Source organism: Rana temporaria, chromosome 6 (genome assembly GCF_905171775.1).
Source record: "Rana temporaria chromosome 6, aRanTem1.1, whole genome shotgun sequence".
NCBI classification, from domain to species: domain Eukaryota; kingdom Metazoa; phylum Chordata; class Amphibia; order Anura; family Ranidae; genus Rana; species Rana temporaria.
The window spans coordinates 99,257,092-99,277,250 of NC_053494.1; the positions used below are offsets into that span (position 1 = coordinate 99,257,092).

The 20,159-nt window shown below is 43.0% G+C and overlaps 1 protein-coding gene across 3 annotated transcripts in view; it reads left to right on the forward strand.

Annotated features, from left to right (window-relative positions):
- Positions 1 to 347: 347 nt before the first annotated feature.
- Positions 348 to 20,159, forward strand: part of MYO1B (myosin IB) — a 296,930-nt gene continuing 277,118 nt past the window's right edge. For all 3 annotated transcript variants that reach the window (XM_040357071.1, XM_040357073.1, XM_040357074.1), the window contains exon 1: positions 348 to 565. The gene's annotated coding sequence lies outside the window, so the exon portion shown is untranslated. The remainder of the gene's footprint in view (positions 566 to 20,159) is intronic.

Consider the following 20,159-nt stretch of genomic DNA (forward strand, 5'->3'; position numbering starts at 1 on the left):
AAGACTGTCAATCAAGAAGGAACGCCCGCTCCCGAAGACCCATACCCGGAAGCGGCGGAGAAGATGCATCTCGAAAACGGTAAGTACAGCTCATATTTTAAAACAACTAGCCGAATCCCCTAGACAAAACGAGCATCCATCTAAGGGGAAAAGAGAAAAAAAAAACTTAATTGGGTGAACTCCCGCTTTAAGGATTGCTAAACTGCAATACAGTATATGAGATTTTTTCGTGGGTTTAGATGAGAATGTGCAATGAATCCAATGTCTCCTGTAACTCTCCGTTCTCCAGCGGGGGGCGCTGTCCGCTCTCTATAGGCCATGTGTAGGCGGGACGCTGAGCCTAGGTGGGTAAGGAGGAGGCAGAAATCTACGGCTGTACCTCTCCCGGCCTCTCCCCAGGACAGGCTGAGAGTGGCGGACAGAGGAAGTCTCAGCTCCATTCATCCCTCCATCCCTGGAGTACGGGCTGGCCGAGGGACAAACTTTTAGCCGCCATCTGAAGTGTATGTTGTGTGAGGACTGAGAGTGTCCGGAGACAGCAGCCTGCATCGGAGCGCCCATAAAGGTAAGATGAATGGGGAGCCATACATAGATGTTGTCATTAGTGTCCGGGCTCATTGTGTGCTCCCAGCATGCCTCTATTCTCCTTTCTATTGTACCATCCACGTGCCTCCAATCAGTGTGGGCACACATCATTCTTCCCAACAAAGCCTTCATCATCATCCTCTGGAAGGGGCTTGACCCCCTTTGTTGGGTATTCTTTGTCTTTGTTAGAACTTCATTAGAAAGTGCCACTGAAGGCAGATCCCATATGATGCCGCCTGTTACTCCTCCTTCCAGCAGTTCCTAAAGTACAACTAAAGTCCCCCATACATAACTTTCCTTCAACACTCCCAGGTCCTGTCTTCTGCCCACTTTCTTCTAGGTGTTGGGCTGTGGCCACCTTCATTGGCTGGCGTGGAATAAGGTCTTCAGTGGCATAGTGTGGGGGTTGCCAGTGCCCGAGGGAAGGCAAGTATTGCACCCCCTAACCCATGGACCGTTGGTACTGTACCAGTCCCACCAGAAATATACATGTATGATACATAGTAGGAAAATCTATGCCTTACCTGAGTTCCCGTGTGCCCAGCTTTCTCATGCACCCTCCTAAAGCTGCCCATACATGGCTTGTTTTTTAATTGAACCAATTTTACCATTTACAGTGGATGGAGGAATCCTTCTCATAGTGTCATTGTATTCTGACATGGGGACAAGGTATGTGCGAGCTCAGGGGATGCTACTCTCAGCAATCATCCAATTTGGTTTTTTAGAATGAGCTCACTGGTGCCCAGGGGTGGACTGACCATTGAGTCACTCAGGCACTGCCCGAGGGCCCCATGCCACTAGGGGGCCCCATCAGGGTTGCCAGGCTCAGTAAAACCAGGGACAGTATGTAAAAATCTGTGTTTTTTTTTACATCTGTCCCTGATATGTCCGAAACTGACATGCTTTTGATGTGAAAATCCAGAGATTTTAGCTGCCCCGCCTCTGCACTGCCTCCTGGCCATCTGTAAGCCAGGGGGCCCCATAATCTTTTATTGCCCGGGGGCACCATGAGTTGTCAGTCCGCCCCTGCTGGTGCCCCCATCCATACAGGCCAGCCTCCTGTCCTGCCCACCTCAATTGTTCAATTTTGATCCAGCTTAAAGCGGGGGTTCACCCAAAAATACATTTTTTAACATTACATTCAGCCGAGTTGTCCTAATGACAATCGGCTGTTTTTTTTCCCCCTTACATACCGTATTTCACCGCCGCTTCCGGGTATGTCTTCTGCGGGACTGGGCGTTCCTATCTGATTGACAGGCTTCTGACCGTTGCATACAGCGCATCACGAGTTGCCGAAAGAAGCCGAACGTCGGTGCGGCTCTATACGGCGCCTGCGCACAGACGTTCGGCTCCTTCGGCAACTCGTGACGCGCAGTATGCGACAGTCGGAAGCCTGTCAATCAGATAGGAACGCCGAGTCCCGCAGAAGACATACCCGGAAGCGGCGGTGAAAATACGGTATGTACGGGAAAAAAAACTGCCGATTGTCATTAGGACAACTCAGCTGAATGTAATGTTAAAAATTTAATTTTTTGGTGAACCTCCACTTGAAGCAAGCACCCCCCCCCCTGTATACTCCCACGCTTCATTATGCAGCCCCACACCATTCAACCCATTATTGTGCCCATCTTGTGGATGCCGCTCTGTATAACCCCATTCCCCCCTTCCTCCAAGCTCATTGGTAGTTCCAGTGCATGGCATGCCAGTTAGTAATGGTTCCAGGAAGGAGATCAGAGCCAGGAAATTGAGAGTAATCAGTTTCAACGCAGGAGAGGACTTGGTACAAGTGGGTGGGGGAAAAAAAGGTAAGGCTGGAGTTGAGCTTAAAAAAAGTATTTTAATGCTTCCTCCGGAACTACCCTATGAATATAATGTAACCAAGCAGTTACTGACAAGTCCAGAAAGGGAGTGCGCACAGACCGATTTCACACCCTGAACCCTTATGAATTTTGCACCCATGGTAACCACTCCTGTGGCCCGCCCTGTCCATGGTATGTCACTGGATGCCACTCCTGTACATGTGCAGTATTCACTCATCCTCACGCACATGTGGTGGAATGTAAACTGTACATTCTATTGAAGACTTTGAGCAGGCAATTTGATTTATTTTATTGCATACATTCCTGCCTGGAGACTTTAGTTCTACTTTAAGTGGGTTTTAATGCACAAGGACATGGAGTGGCTTCTGCATCATGTGACCACTGTGATTGGCTTTCACAGCCATCACATGATCAGGAGCCAGTCCTGATCCTTGAATCCGATCAACTCTAAGTCGATTGTAAGGAAAGATATGGCTGTTTTTTTTTTTTTTTTTCAATTGAATCGGGAATTGATCAAATAATAAAACTGAAGTGTGTATGGCAATGATTAATCACTGAGTGGCAAATCGCTTTAAAAGGTCACTGTTGGCGATCCCATAGAAAATCACTCGTGGGAACAAAAATCACAGGTAAAAAATTGGATGATTTTTCTCATGGTGATTATCCCTCATGTGTCTCCAGCCTTGGAAGTCATTTCCAGCCGTCTTGGGAAGTGATGATTTGTGGCGGGTCGGATTGCAGTGATTTCTTTCTCTTCTCACCCCTCTGTAGGGTGATTTCCCATCAGTACAATGCTGTCTGGCCAGGAATGTCTTACATACACATACCATATGATGACTTGGAGATGGGACAACAGTGAAACACTAGTAGTCTGAGGAATGTCCCGGAAAGCCAGTAAAGCGTCAGATCGTTGTGAATCACCAGGGTGATGGGGTGTCTTGTTTACCCTTAGAAAATGGGATCCACATTTTAACTGACACCAGGCTTGTGCTTGTTTGGCTGTAATGACATCCGGCTTTTGTTTGAAGCTCTCTGTGAAAAAGTTTATTCCGAGTACACCTTACTTCTCTAAGTTCATCTCACACGTTGCAGTCCTATTGTTCAATCTCTGTGCGATCCACCAACAAGTAGTACAAGGGCTTGCCAGATTCAATACAGATTGGATGGTTTAGGTAGGCACTCGTATTACAAATTGAAAGAAAAAAGTTGGGACTTTGTATCCTATGCCTCATACAAAGTCCGTTTTTCTTTTCTTTCAATATAGATTTAGGGATGGAGATGCACGAGTGTATGTGTGTCGTATAAAGTCCCGCATTTTCCCTTTTATACTCATATTGTTTTGGTTGATTGGTCAGATTGTAGCATGTTGTGGGAACCTTATGGTGGCCATCCACACATCAGTAAATAGTCCCTTTTGTATTCCAATCAATCTCTCCTGATAGGAATCTCCAGGATTGTGCAATCTCCTTTAGGTTTACCCACAACTATGTAGTGCAAAGACTTGCCTGCTTGGATATAAATTGATTAGATGGATCCCCATATTGCATAGTTTTGATAAATCTAAAATGTATTGTACTGTCAAATTATGTGCAAGGTGACCTCAATGCCTCGTACACACGGCCGGACTTTTGACCGTGCAAAAGTCCGCCGTGAGTCTGTCGGAAGTCCGACGGAAAGAAAGAGCACAGGTTCTCTATCTAAGACCTGTCGGACTTCCGACAAAAAAAGTCAGATGGAGGCTACACTCCGAGGTGAAAAAAGCCAGACGGACTTTTTTTCTCGGAAAGTCAAGCCGTGTGTACGAGGCATTACAGATTCCTCCATTCATGCTAACAGCACAGATGAACAGATCCCCCTGGCAGCCTATGGTATCCTGCCGGCTGAAATACCTGCATCTATTTGGATGCAGACACTCTGAATTTTTTCCATCGGGTATCTTTGACAAAACATCAGTGAACAATCAACTTTTGTTGAAAAGATGGGTGCTGGTGGGTAAGGATGAGCTCCAGCGTGTTCGCATGGTACACGTGCAGAGCCCGCCAGGAAGTCTGCACGGCGCTGCGCTAATCACAGCCAGGGAGACATTGTCCCGATGCTCGGCTGCAGAGATCGGGAAATGTCTCCCTGGCTGTGATTAGCGCAGCACCGTGCAGACTTCCTGGCGGGCTCTGCACGTGTACCATGCGAACACGCTGGAGCTCATCCTTACTGGTGGGATCCTACACTCTTCTGAGCCAGAAGAAATTGACAAAATTCGAACAGTGTATGGGCCAGCTTCAGATTAGCAAAATGAGATCAGGTTTGGTAGAAACTTGGCCACCCACGTGGTCATATTTGGTCAAAGATTTTACAGGCATCCTCGCCATTTTGTGTATGTGCAGCCGTGGGGTGGGATTGCCCTGGCATCAGTTGGTTGGATGGGATTGACATCTTCCTTCTGGGCTCCGTCTGAACCTGGGCTCATCCCTACTCCCTTGATTGGTCAAGTTCATCCCTTCTCCTTTGATTGGAGCAGATTGTTTAAGCAGTAACTTCCCATTGGTTAATTCTGGTAATCAAACAGATCACAGATCACATATGGGGTGGTCATCCTTGTGCCAACTAGTGACACTGTCAGTTATAACCCTCATAGTGCTCTCAGGGAATGACTGACAACAAAATAAACTCGTATGCTTTCTATATTTCTCATAAATAATTATACATGGCTCACAGCAGTTACAATGATGTCATGCATCTCTGTAAATTCTAATGACTTTTATTATACATAAGTATGTATTTATACCTTTTTATATTCTAGCTTCTATGATGACTGTTTACTGCCTTTGAAATTGTAGACTTCAGTAAGTTGTCTTTTATAGTTCTTGTGTATCTGTGCTCCAGATGGTTTAAAAAAAAAAAAAAAAAAGTTGCAATTCTTATAGGAAATCAGTTTGCCATGTGCTAAATGTGAGTGAAAGGGTTAACTACCTAGCATTGTATGTTTTCTTATCTGTTGGTTTTCATCAGACCTGCTCCCAGGATCAGTCCTGTTTATACGCCATTTGTTGCTGCCATGTGTTCCTATGTTATTGCTACATTCTCAGCATAGACTGCAGTCACTTTCTGAACAAAGATCTCCAACACGATCAGTTCTCAGGACTGTTTTCTTGGAGTATTGGCAGTGCTGGTCTCTTTTTATCCTGCACCTCGGGCAAAGGAGGGCTTGTAAACCAGATCTGCTGCCCTTGGGGCATATTTTCCTTTGAAGGGAACCTAAACATAAAGATTTCTAAAGTGATATTTAAACCCTTACAGCTGCTGATTGGATAATTTATTAACCATGCAGCTTCTTTGTCTTGTAATCCGTTCCTATGTTCTTGTTTAAAGTGTTAGCTCACATTATTCAGAAAAAAAAGTGAGCTAAACCTGGCCGTACTGTATAGATTGATTGGAATTCCGCCAGTTCACCAGGGACCGGCTGAATTTCGATCCATCGTTGGCTGTTCCAAGTTAGAGCTGATCTAGTAAGTGACACCTCTTGAATGGGACTGTTGGTAAATTTGATCAGCCAATCGGCTGCAGTGTATTCTGACAGTGGAGGAGTCCTGCTGTCAGAATACAATAGCCCGCTGGGTGATCGAGGGGGAAAAAAAGTAATCTATGGCCAGCTTGACACCCTTGACACAATAGAGATGAAATTTTATTAAGATGAAAAAATCATATATAAACATCAATAAATGTTGGTACATATGTATAAAAACGGCCAATGGAAAATTTTACAACATTGTAAATATTAACTATAAACGCAAAAACCAACGCGTTTCGACCTTTGTAATAACAGTCTTCTTCAGGGGAGAAAAGATTTGCGAACATAGATTCTATAATAAAATGTGTATCAATGAAAATTGTTAGAAAACAACAAAGAGAAACATACATACATATACGCATATATAATAGTCACACATAATCACCATTAGTAATCGTTGTGAAGTACTGTACTTCACAACCGTTACTAATGATGATTATGTATATGTGTGACTATCATATATGCATATACGTATGTATGTTTCTCTTTTTGTTGGTTGTTGTTTTGTAACAATTTTCATTGATAGATTCTATAATAAAACATATGTGTGTCAATGAAAAATGTTACAAAACAACAACCAACAAAGAGAGAAACATACATACGTATATGCATATATGATAGTCACACATATACATAATCATCATTAGCAGGGTTTGACAAATTTGCTTGGAATCTAGGAGCCAGCTAAAAAAGTTAGGAGCCAGAAAACGCGCCCCGTCCCGACGAGCTTGCGCGCAGAAGCGAACACATACGTGAGCAGCGCCCGCATATGTAAACGGTGTTCAAACCACACATGTGAGGTATCACCGCGATTGGTAGAGCGAGAACAATAATTCTAGCCCTAGACCTCCTCTGTATCTCAAAACATGCAACCTGTAGATTTTTTTTAAACATCGCCTATGAAGATTTTAAAGGGTAAAAGTTTGTCGGCATTCCACGAGCGGACGCAATTTTAAAGCGTGACATGTTGGGTATGAATTTACTCGGCGTAACACTATCTTTCATAATATTTAAAAAAATGGGGATAACTTTACTGTTGTCTTATTTTTTAATTAAAAAAAGTATAATTTTTTCCCAAAAAAGTGCGCTTGTAAGACCGCTGCGCAAATACGGCATGACAGAAAGTATTGCAACGATCGCCATTTTATTCTCTAGGGTGTTAGGATAAAAAAAATATAATGTTTGGGGGTTCTAATTAGAGGGAAGAAGATGGCAGTGAAAATACTGAAAAATTACATTAGAATTGCTGTTTAACTTGTAATGCTTAACTTGTAATACCAACGGCCACCACCAGATGGCACCAGCTTACACATCTGGTGGTAATAACTTGTAATACCAACGGCTCACCACCAGATGGCTCCAGCTTTTTGCCCCCCTTCCAAGCCAAGTCGCCAGGACCCTATTTCTAGTCGCCATGATGACCTGGCGCCCGGGATTTGTCGAGCCCTGATCATTAGTAACGGTTGTGAAGTACAGTACTTCAACTATTACTAATGATGATTATGTATATGTGTGAATATCATATATGCGTATATGTATGTATGTATGTTTCTCTTTGTTGTTGTTTTGTAACAATTTTCATTGATGCACATATGTTTTATTATAGAATCTATAATCGCAAATCTTTTCTCCCCTGAAGAAGACCGTTATTACAAAGGTCGAAACACGTTGGTTTTGCGTTTTATAGTTAATATTTACAATATTGTAAAATTTTCCATTGGCTGTTTTTATACATATGTACCAACATTTATTGATGTTCCTTGGAGCTCATGTCCTGACTCCTATTAGATGGTGCTTTCTATCCTATATGATTTTTTTCATCTTAATAAAACTTACTTTTTTACAAATTTCATCTCCATTATTATTTTCACCTATTGCTGCAATCCAAAGCCCCTAGGGGTATCTTTTCCTTTTTCAAAGCTTAATCAGGGGTGTGCAGCACTCTTATCCACGGTTGGTATCGCTTTCCCTTTGCTTGACACCCTATAACCTCCTGGTCTACTCTGTACTTACCTTCCATGGGTGATGTGCTGTCAGTGCCCACACAGCTGGTTTAGCAGTCTGGTGCCTTTGTTCATTCTATAGGGCTTCCGCGACAGATCAGATCGCTTCTGTGTGGTTAGTGCTGGGGCTGACCAGTTGCAAGCACTGTGAGCCATCCCAAAAGCCCTGTAGAATTGTAATCGCAATTACAGCCAAATGTAAATGGGGCTGTAGTATAACAGTGGAAGCTTGCTATTAAAGGGGTTGTAAAGGTTTGTTTTTTATTTTCTCAGTAGGTTCCATTTAAGCTAGTGCATTGTTGGTTCACTAACCTTTTCCTTTGATTTCCCTTCTAAATGTTTGTTTTCTTTGTCTAAATTTCTTACTTCCTGTTCCTCAGTAAGCTTGCCCCCATCACCTGAGCCGTTCTGGCTGGTGGTTATTCAGCGTGCTCGCCCCCTCCCTTGGGACAACATCCCTGCAGGGAGACGCTGTGAACACAGCGCCTGATCTGATCCACCATGGATGGACATGGCACCGTATCGCCATCCGCCTGATTTTAGCAGATCGGGTCAGATGTCAGCGGACATGTCACCGCTGACATCCGATGCTCCATAGAGAAGAATGGAGCGGCCGTTCAGGTCCGCCTAAAAAACTGACAGGCAGACCTGAACGGTCCGGCAGTGTGAAAGGGGCCTAAGTCAGTAAACTGGAATGGGTAATTGACCATGTTGTATTCCCGAAGTGTGTTAAAGGAAAGTAAGGAAGATGCATCTTTTAGCAGGTGACCTGGTTCTCACACATGTATTTTATTTGTGTGCCTGAAGTTCAGCTATAACTGAATCTTGGAAGTTTTTATTTTGTTCTGGTGAATATTTTGGCCATCAGAAGGATATTCATTGGATCACTATACAAAGGCTTCTTTTAGTCTGTAGCTGCTTCATGTAGATTGTTCTCTGACTGGATTTGTTACAATGTGTATAATTACTGAGGCATGCTGACATTGAGGAAATGACACATCCAAACCAAGGCTGTAAACTACAATTATCGGACAGCTTGAAACAGTGTAAAAGCTTTTTACATTTTAATCTGCTTAAAGTAGAACTAAAGGCAATTTATTTATATTTTTTTCATTTTTGGATAGGGTACAGCAGGGTTAAATGCCATGTCTTCATTTTTTGCCATCTGTGACCCATTGGGGAAATTTCTCTTTACATCCTGTCACATAGCCAAAACATAAACTGACCAGAAACCCCCCCCCCCCCAAAGTGAGGGAATCCGTGGTTTTCCCCAGAATTGGTGTCCCCACTTCCCTTCTATTCTTATGTCAACACAAAATTCAGGGTTTACTTTAAATGTAATTCTGTGATAATGGTAAACATGACAAATAGGGTGCATCTCCGTAAAACGGAGGAAGAAATAAGACACTTACCTGTCCAGGGTACCCGCCGCTTAAAGTGATACTAAAGCTTTGTTTTTTTTAATACCAAACATGTTATACTTGCCTTCACTGGGGCGGGGGGGGGGGGGAGGGGGGGTTTGTCCGGTCACTGCCAGGTGTTTTTTACCTTGATGCATTAATGTGAAAAATCATGAGAGTTTACAACCCCTTTAAATAAGGGAATCAGGAAGTGAAGCCTTACGGCTTTACAGCCTGGGTTCCCTATTGTACTAGTCGCACTGCGCATTCTGAGTGGTCCCTGCTGTCTTCTGGGAACTGTGTGCCTCCCAGAAGAAAGCTGGGGGACGGAGGGGGGGCTGGACATGATGTAAATTGCCACGGATACTGCAGCGATCTTTCGCCGAAAGTAGGAGCAAATATCTGTATTGGACAGGTATATGCAGTGCCGATCCTGACCTCCCTGGGGCCCTAAGCAAAATGACATGTCACATTAAAGTTAAGAAGTGGAGGATGGGGTCGGTGCCAACAGTGACATGTCACATTAAAGATTAAAGTAGTGAAGCGGGGGGAGGGGGTGTTCTGCTGTCAGAAATGACATCTTACATTAAAGTGAGAAGTGGGGGGTGCTGACTTCTTACCTCTTCTCCCATGCAGCGAGTTGAGAAGCGGGGTGAGGGGATGACTTCTCACCAGACGGGGCCTCTAGTAATTTGGGGGGCCCTCTGCAGCTTTGCGGGACCCTAAGCGGCTTGCATAGTGAGCCTATAGGGCGGATCGGCCCTGGGGATATGCTCCCACCTGAAAGGTGCCAAATGTGACACCAGAGGGGGGGGTTCCCGGGTTTTACTTAATTTTTTTTTTTTTTTCACTTTGGATAGAGTAAGGGAGGGACTTATACCCTGCCAGTTTATTTTTTTCCATCTGTGTCCCATTATGGAGATTCTCTTCATTTCCTGTCCCATAGCCAAAACAGGGAGTGCGAGGAAATCTCCCAAGATTGTGGTGTTGGCTTGAGTTGTCATAAGTGAGTCATGCGGATAGCGGAGGAATGACGGAGAAGGCGTAAGTGCTTTGGATTGAGGCTAGCACACACTATAGAGCAGCCTTTTTAACTAGGAAGAACCCTTGAAATAACTTTCTGATCTCACAGAACCGCTGCTAATAATTACTGTATCTACAGATCACTGTACATTAGTGTAATGGTCACTAGGAAGAATGTTCCATCCATCTGTGGTCATTAGGAACATTTCCCTTTACATATAGCTAAAAAAGATCCCCAGTTTCAGTGGTTGATTATCGAAGAGGCAGAAATTGTCATTGTTCATGGTACCATGGTAACGAAAGGTTGATATAGAGAGAGATGTTCTGTTCATTTTTTATTTCAGAGGTTTACGACCATTATAACTTTAGACTTGCATCCATATAGTCCTCCAGGTTATTTATGGAGATTGCAAATTCTTACCTGCTCCTCTTTTGTAGATACTGTGCATTGCATTTGTTTTCAAAGTGTAAATTGGCATTCTGGCAGCTTGTGTGTTAAATGTGTGAAAGTTTTCCAGCATTAGCACCACTGAGCCAAACTTTTCTGTAATCCACAAATACAATGGTACATTCCTCCACATCCAGCAGGCATATCATGTACTGAAGTCTTATTTACATTGTTGTCCATTATCTAATATTGGATTTCTATCAAGGAACTGAAAACATTGTAGTCACAATTTGCAACAAGGAAGGATACTGGCAACACAGTATTTTCTTATTTTCAAGGCATTGTGAGGAAAATATGAAAAACATGTAATGTATAATAATACATTTTATGTTCTACACCGGGGTAGGCAACCTTAAAGTGGTTGTACACCCTGTAAACCACTTTTACCTACAGGTAAGCCTAAATTAAGACTTACCTGTAGGTGCTGGAATTATCTCCTAAACCTCCAAGGTTTAGCAGATATGTACAATGGAGCCGTGCGCCGATGTCTACGGCGCAGGCGCACTTTAGCAACGGCTGTCGTGCCATTTCTAAAGGGGTCATGCCGTGACTGGCGGCTCCCGCGCGCTGGGAGTGACGGCACATGACTCTGGCCACAGAGCCGGAGTTCACAGCCCCGCAAGGAAGAGGGGTGAAGATGGACACTCGCTGCTAGTGGGGACAGTGGTGACATCGCAGGCTGTGGTTTCAGGTAAGTGACACATATTATGCTACTATGCGATGCATAGTAGCCCATTATGCTTTACCTTTGCAGGGAAATAAAGAGGAAGCAAAACCCATCAGGGTTTATGTCCTCTTTAAAGAGGTGAAGATCTACCTGAACAACATGAGAAGGTAAAGATCACCAGGCACAGTGTCACCTCCTCACATTTAATCTCAAATTGCCGTACTATTGTGTCACAATCGCTTGCATTACATGCCAATCATGTGTTTAAATCAGGTGGTGAGGAGGCAACATATCGTCTCCTCACCACCTGTCAAACACACTTGGATCACTTTTCAGGGGAGCATCAGTGCCTGCTGCACTTGTGAATTGCATTCAGCAGCAGAACCGGCGCCCCTAGTGCTCTTTCATACGTAAAGTTGGGCAGTTGAATCTTGGTTTTACCGCAACCAATCCCTACCCCTCTTTAGATGCTGAGGCAGCAGCCAAAAGTGTACACATGCAGCTACAGGCATTAAGCCCCCTGTTGCTTTTGGTGGGTGATGCAGCCTGCCAATCATGACCTATTCAAGTAAATGGGGCCACTTTGCAAGTGCCCCGCAGCTGCATGCTTCTGCGGGGTCCAATGGGTTAAAGCAGGTGGTGAGAAAGCAACACAACGCTTCCTGATTTAACCCTCTTGTTTTATGTACCACAAAAGGTTGCAGGACATAAGCAGGTGGGAGAATGGATGGACAGCCGCACTCCAAAAAGTCTTGTTGAAAAAAGACGTGCTCTTTATTGTAAAAAGGAAAAAGTAGACAGCTGACGCGTTTCGCATTAACAACTAAAGCATAAGCTATGACTAAGCATTAGTTGTTAATGCGAAACCGTCAGCTGTCTATCCCACTGTATGCTGTTGTGTGCTGTGCATTTTTTCCTTTTTACAATAAAGAGCACGTCTTTTCAACAAGACTTTTTGGAGTGCGACTGTCCATCCATTCTCCCACCTGCTTAATTCTATGCATTGCCAGCACCCGTGTGATTCCTGAGTGGACATTGATTACCTGCCTGTGCTCACCTGGAGCGGCGGTCTCCCTACCTAAGGTTGCAGGACACTTGCAGAGTGGCCTCATTCACTTGAATGGGTCATACTTGGCAGCTGCTACACCCACCAAACATGACATGGCATATAACTCCTGCTGCGGCATGTGTACACCCCTGCATTGCAGCTAAAGGGGGTGCAGGTGGGGCAGGGTGATAAAAACATGTCTTTTACTATGGGGTTTTACCAACCCCCCAACTGCAAATGTAAATTAACTCTTACTGTTCTGAGCCCCCTATAAGGCTGTGTTGACACTGATGTGCTGTAGTTTGCCTGCAACGCAGTGCATTTGCAACTTCCCTGGGTTAGTTGTGATTTGCGATAGACTTCTATTTCCGGCAGGTATGGTGCGCTTTCAGAAAGTGCACCAAACCTGCAGGATATTATAGAAGTGTATGGCTAAGCGCAACAAACCCAAAGAAAAGTTGCAGGTACACTGCGCTGCATCTGTGGTATGGGTAAACCACAGCACATCAGTGTCAAAGCAGCCCAATACTATTATGCCCTGTTTGTTGCTTTACACTGACCTGAAGATCTCTTCTTTCCTGCTGCTGGCACCACTCTGGGGACCACTAGCCGGGATAAGAGGTGGCGTGTAGTTGGTAGAACTCACTGGCACAAGAGCCAGCACTATAGAAGAGGCATCGGCTTATGCGGCTCTTGCTTCCTACTACAACTCCAACTTTACAAGTAGTCCCTCTGCATTGCACTCTGTTTGATGCTCTGGGATGGTGGGTCAGCAAGCCCAGACCATGATCTACCAGTCACCTGTCCGTAATCTACTAGTTGCTGACCCCCATTCTACACCTATTGTAGGGAATACATGGATGGTGAAACTTATAGATGGAGCATTTTGGAATAAAATGGCAGAGGTAGTGAGCTCTACATATACAATGTTTTATGATTGTAAAGTTTGTTTGGGATAAGTTCACCTTTTGGGAATAAGTCATAATTTTGTTTCCCACAGCGCATCGCATCCGTAATCAGTGGATTGCAGGTGCAATGTCAGGCTCCTGCAGAAACTTCTTCTATCTTTCTGTCTGTACCTCTGTATGGGTTTTCTGTTAGAAAGCTAGAAGTGTCAGTGGAGTATGGGTGCACTGATTGGCGCTCTCACAGTCCATTAAGAACTACAAGTTGATCTGCCACAGTGGCAGGCTGGACTTGAAGTTTAAAGTGGAGGTTCACCCGGAAATGTTAATTTTTAACATTAGATTCATGCTCATTTTGTCAAGGGGAATCGGGTAGTTTTTTTAAAAACTAAGCAGTACTTACCGTTTTAGAGAGCGATCTTCTCCGCCGCTTCCGGGTATGGGCTGCGGAACTGGGCGTTCCTATTTGATTGACAGTCTTCCGACTGGCTTCCGACGGTCGCATCTATCGCGTCACGATTTTCCGAAAGTAGCCGAACGTCGGTGCGCAGGCGCCGTATAGAGCCGCAATGGCGTTCGGCTTCTTTCGGCTACTCGTGACGCGATGTATGCGACCGTCGGAAGCCTGTCAATCAAATGGGAACGCCCAGTCCCGAAGACCACACCCGGAAGCGGCGGAGAAGATCGCTCTCTAAAACGGTAAGTACTGCTTCGTTTTTAAAAAAAACTACCCGATTCCCCTTGACAAAATGAGCATCAATCTAATGTTAAAAAAAAAAAAAATCGGGTGAACTCCCGCTTTAAGCTTGATACATGCACAAAGGTGTTTTTTTTTTTTTTTCAACCCAGCGAGCTAAAAAAGAAAAAAACTGACAGATTATTTTACTTAGGCTGGGTTCACACTGGTATGACATGACAGTCTAACCGCTTTGGATCCGACTTTGCCCTGTGACTTAAAGTCCGATATGTGTCTGACTTTAATAATAAACGGGGATCCGACTTTGATCCCTGACAATACCAGATACTGTGTCTGGTATGAATCTTTAGGGGGAACTCCCCAAATAAAAAAAAAAATGGATTGGGTTCCCCGTCCAAGAGCATACCAGACCCTTTGGTGTGGTATGGATTTTGAGGTGAACCCCCAGGCTGAAAAAATGGCGCGGGGGTCCCACCATTATTCATACCGGATCCTTATCCAAGCACGCAGCCCAGCAGGTCAGGAAATGGGAATGAGGACGAGCAAACGCCCCCCCTCCTGAACTGTACCAGGCTACATGCCCTCAACTTGGGGTGTGGGTGCTTTGGGGCAGGGGGGGCCCTGCACCCCCCCCCACCCCAAAGAACCTTGTTCCCATGTTGATGAGACCAACGGCCTCTTCCTGACAACCCCTACCCATTCACCTAAAAAAATAGAAAATAAATTAAGTGTAAAAAATAAAACACTGTACAAAGGTTTTTAAAGTAATTTATTAAGTAGCTCCAGCATCTCTTCTGACTTTTTCTCCCCTCTCTGGCTCTTCTCTGCTCTCTCCAGTTCTTCTCCCTGTCTTCTGCCAGGTCTCATCCTCTGTCTTCTCGCTCTTTTGCTTGCTCTTTTGCCCAGTCTTCCCTGCTGTCTTATTCCTCTGTTCTTCTTCCGATGTTGACCCAACGCTCTCTCCCGCTCTAATGCTGGGATGTGCGGTGTGCCACTACTTATATTGCCATGGGGCGGGGTCACCATGTGATGTCATCTGGAGGCACCGCCCCTTATGTCCCCACCCACCATGCCATGGGCAGTGACATAAGGGGTGGGCCTCCAGATGTTGTCCCCCCATAAGGGGGCACCATAAGCCTGGTACACACTACAAAAAAAACTGACCGCTCAGATCGAAGCTGTTGTACTAACAATTAGATGTTAGTAGAGCAATCTCCCCTGCTGTGCTATTGTGTTCTGATAGGGGGACAACCCCCTTGCCAGAAAACTCTGGTCAGCGCTCTGAGCCATTGCTGACTGGGAGCTGGGCTGCAGACCTTTTGCTGTCATGACCCTTGCGACAGGAGCCGGCTCGCCTGTCGGACAGTTTCTATTGGGCCACCTGACATTCGGCCTTTGTGTACTTTAAGACAAGTTTCCTCAACCTACTCCTGACATGGTAGTAAAGAATATTCTCCCAAACAGGGACAGATAGCAAAAGACTGTAATCTGATGTGGGTTTAATTTAACTTTTTTTCCCCACCTCTTAATTCTCCCCCCCCCCCCCTCCCATAAAAAGTAAGTTTTGACTTTAAATTTAGTTTAAACATACCAGGTTGCGAGAAAATGTATTTCAACAAAAAAAACTTTCTATAAGATTATACAGTATGCACATTCTACATTTTATGCATGTTATTTATCTGTAAAAGCTCTGAGACTGCTGCTATTAATTTAATATAAATAATAAAGAAAAACAATAAAATATTTGATATTTCTGTGCTTTTAGATTGAAATTTTGATACGGTTGGCCATCCACATGGTCTGTTTAGAATTTGATTTACAGGGAATGATTTTATGGGTTCATCATCATGTGTTATTGGTTTATTCTGGTGGTGGTTTGTGCGATTGCAAAAATAGGTGTAGTCGTATTCTTGTTATTGCTTTATAACCAAAGCAATATTATGAAACTATATGTATACTGTAAGCATGTGTTGGATATGGATTTCCGTTTTACCAGTTGTGTCTGATCAAAGGTCACATAATGTGCCTTGTGTGGTAGTTTTTGTTAGCTTTATATCTGCAACAGATATATTTTGTTATATTGGATTTCATGGAATATAATTGGTGCAAAGTGATATACCCCAGACCTGCACCTGCAGTGATGAACTAAACAAGACTGTGTATGTTGGTTGTTTAGCTATACTCCTAAACTACATATTGATTGTGGAACCCAAAATCTAGAGAGTATTGATGGCTGGAATGGTAAAAACAAGACTTATGAGGAAAATTGCTGATTGTAGGAAAGAGACACAAACACACACACACACACACACACCCTCTCATCATAGGCAGAGACTCTCGGAGCTGTTTTGTAACAGGAGCTGCTCTCTGCTAATCTATTTTAGCAACCTCCTTTGACAAAAGAATTAGGCTGCTTTTGTCTAAAAAGTAAAAAAATATGTCGAGTTCTCAGGCCGATAACAGGAACCGTTCAGAAGAGAGCTATAAGACTTAGCTCATTGAAAAGCGATAACAAAATACTGCAGATATATGCGCCCAGCTCATATTTCATGAATCGGGTTTACATCCACTTTATCCATCGATTTAAAAAAAAAAAGTCCTATTAATAGAGCCAACATATTTTTATTTGTTTTTGGTCTGGAGCTGTGGTTTGAGCTACTGTTGGGTGGCCATGGAGGGGAAAGCCTTTGTATGTAAGAGAAGCCTCACCTGAGCTATTTAGCTTGTATCTGCCTACACTTGCAAGTCCAAATCTTCCCAACACCTCTTGGAATATGTTGTTCTGGAGTATTTTTCGAAGGTCCACAGTGGCAGCCACCATATTTTTCTCTGTAGTTTTTTCTGCACGATAATGAACGTTATACAGAGCCTCTTTAGGTGTAAGATAGGTAGTGTAATAATGTGGTAATTCTGATTGGAGTATGCTTGGTGATATTTCTCCATTGCATGTACATATATGACCATTTTTTGTTTTTTTCATCTAATATTCTAGTGCACTATATATATATATATATATATATATATATATATATATATATATATATATATATATATATATATATATATATATATATATATATATATATGTATGTGTGTGTGTGTGTGTGTGTGTGTGTGTGTATATATGTATGTATATATATATATATATTATATATAATGTGTGTATGTATATATGTGTGTATGTGTATATATATATATATATATATATATATATATATGTGTGTATATATATATATGTATGTATATATATATATATATATATATATATGTGTATTATATGTATACATTTCACTTTGTAACACATGACCGTACCACAGACACCAGTTGTCATTGATTTTAGGGCCATGGAGCATACTTTTTAACTGAAATGGCACCCATCAGACGATTTTGTGAGTTTGACAATGGCTTGAATAACTACTTGGATAGAACCTTTTAAAGATTTGTTCTAAAATGGAAATTCTAGCCCTCTCTACTAATGCCACACACAGTACATCTGACAACCTAATACGTTTTACATTTGACATGTTTAAATCATTGATTTACTGCTAATTCATATAGAGCTCAGTTCCCATAACATGTGAACCAGACTGTCTTTCAATGGAGCCGGTTCACATATATGCAGGTCGGTTGCAGTGCGAATAAAAAAAGAGGGCTCCTGTTCATTTCAGTCCAGTTTAGGTGTCAAATTTGTACCTGAATCGCACCAGAACTACTGAATGGAAACCAGACTCTGCCTGCATATATTTGTACCCAGCCTTAAAAGGGAAAGGAGATAAATGTTGGAAAATGTAAGGCCAACTCTGGAATTAGAATTTGTCTAGCTTTGATAAAATGTACTATCCTATTGTGAAAGACAATGCTACATTTCAAGACCCTTGTCTGAAAACCTGAGATCTCCTGAGTGCTTTAAGATTTATTAAGGTGGAATGTTGGACCTTGCGTAAGGTATTCTGTGTTTACGTTGCCTGTTCTCTGTAGATGATAGTTGATAGTAATAAGGCCTCATGCACAACATAGCTCAAAGAAGCTCAAAGAAGCTGCTCCTACAGGTGTTTGAGTTGTTTTGAACTTTCACCTTTCTCTGCCTGTTTACACCCCTCCGTTAGTTTAGGAGTCCATGCAACAGTAGTTTAGTGGCAGTGGAGTTTACAGGCAGAGAAAAAAACTATGCCTTTGCGTGTTTTTGAAGCGTTTGAAACACGCTACGTTAAAACTGCTCCACAAAAAATGGAAGTGACATTGCAGGAAAAACAATTTGAGGTGTGGATTGTCATGGTGAATGTTTCCTGTGCATACTCCATTAGCCGGGAAGACAGCAGCTTGTATTCCAGGCGAAGGGTATCCAGGCGCTATTGGGTACATCCAATTGTCTCTCAGACACTTTTATGCCCTGTATCATGATTTATGCACCTACACTCAGAAGTTGATGTTGGTCGTTAAACGCTGTACCCATACAAAATTGATATCCTCCCCCCCCCCCCCCCCCCCCCACAAATGGAGCTCCTCTCCTGCGGTTTTTATTTTTTCACTATAAATAAAAAAAAGTATGTATGTGTGTATATAGATAGATAGATAGATAGAGATATATATATATATATATATATATATATATATATATATATATATATATATATATATATATATATATATATATTTATATTCCAAAAAATATATAAAAAATAATAATTTATTCATCAGTTTAGACCGATTTATATAATATTCTCTGATTTTAAGCAGGACTGTGGCAGACAAATCTGACCCCAAATTAGACTTTTTGGAGACCAGTGACATTATTACATTGAACATTGCTATAAAAATGACACTGGCAGGGAAGGGGTTAACAGGGGTGATCAAGGGGTTACGTGTGTTCCCTCAGTGTGTTCTAACTGTTGGGGGGGATTGGCTTGCTGAAACATGACAGAGATCACTGCTCCCAATCATTGGGAACAGTAGGTCCTTGTCATGTCACTAGGCAGAACGGGGAAATACCTTGTTTACATATGCAGTTTCCCGTTCTGCCCCTCCTTGCCGCGATTGCGGGCTGCTGGCGGACATAGAGTTCGTGTGCACAGGGCCTGTGGCTCGCGCTATCCTGCTTTTATGGACTGATGTACAGGTACGTCAGTTTGCGCAGGAGAGCAATTCTGCGAACATGTGTCACAATTGTATACACTTTATTATTATTTAAAACATTTTTTTATATATTCTCTATCTCTACATCTAACTTTTTGCTATTTTCTTTTTCCCACGGAAGCAGCGATACACTTATTTTTTTACTAAAACAATTTGATAGTGCCAAAAAAAAATTTTTAGTACACACAAACACAATTTTTAAATCCATTTTTTGAAAATGATGGAATGTGAGACTGTTTTGGGTAAATAGATGCAAATATGTCAGTCCACAAAAAAAAAGAAAGCAAATGCACGCAACTATGAACTACAATACTTAAAACCTGTACATAGGTGAAAATCACAGAATAAATTGCTTTTAAAATGCACATTAAGACCCGGTTCACACTGGGGCGACTCGTCAGGCGACGCAGCCTCCTGACAAGTCGCATCCCATTCTAGTGAATAGGACCGTTCTAATAGGAGCGACGCAAGTCGCTCTGACTTAGAAAAAGGTTCTTGTACTACTTCGGGGGCGACCTGCATTGACTTTTATACAGAAGTCATTTTGCAAGTCGCCTTAGATGTCGTCTTCATGTCGCCTGGCCGAGTCGCCCCCGAAGTCGTGCCGCCCCTGTGTTCGCAGTGCCTTTATTGCATTGAGTTTAGGTAACGCATTTATTTCAGCGGGCTGCCTAAGAAACCAAAAAATGAGCATGTAGCATTTTTGGCAGTGCACTCCTGAATGGCACCGAATTGCACCATTGTGTGTTGCCGCCGTGGAGTAGTGAATGGGCCCTAAAATGTATTGCATATCAAAAATGCACATTTTAGGGCTTGATAATTACTTAAAGCGGGGGTTCACCCTTAGAGGGCACTTTTTCCCCTT